The sequence below is a fragment of the Penaeus monodon genome, chromosome 34 (assembly GCF_015228065.2).
Source record: "Penaeus monodon isolate SGIC_2016 chromosome 34, NSTDA_Pmon_1, whole genome shotgun sequence".
NCBI lineage: Eukaryota > Metazoa > Arthropoda > Malacostraca > Decapoda > Penaeidae > Penaeus > Penaeus monodon.
Window position 1 is genome coordinate 28,903,974 of NC_051419.1, and position 453 is coordinate 28,904,426.

Here is a 453-nt window from a genome sequence, read left to right on the forward strand (position 1 = left end):
CAGACAGACAGAGCGAACGAGTGAGAGAGAGAGAGAGAGGAGAAATAAAGGAGCGAAACAAAGCAGACAAACGCAGCGCTCCGAAACACATTACGGTGTTTGGACGCGGTCTTCCTCCCGAGGCACAATGGCCGCTCAGACGGAGCGAGAGGAAGCGAGGCGGCCCAGGAGCATTTGCAACCCGATCAACGTGACGATTGCAATGTTGGGGGGAGGGGAGGGGAGGGATGGGGAAAGGGGAGGTGGTGGAGAGGGAGGGGAGAGGGGAGGGAGAGGAGGGGAAGGGGAGGTAGTAGAGGGGAGGTGAAGGGGGAAAAGAAGGGAGGAGGAAACAGGGGAGGAGTAGGGGAAGGTGATGGAGGGAGGGAGTGAATGAAGGGTAGTAGAGGGTGGTGGAGGTAAAGGATGGAGGGTATTTGGTGGGGGGATGGACGAAGGAGGAAGAAGGGTTGA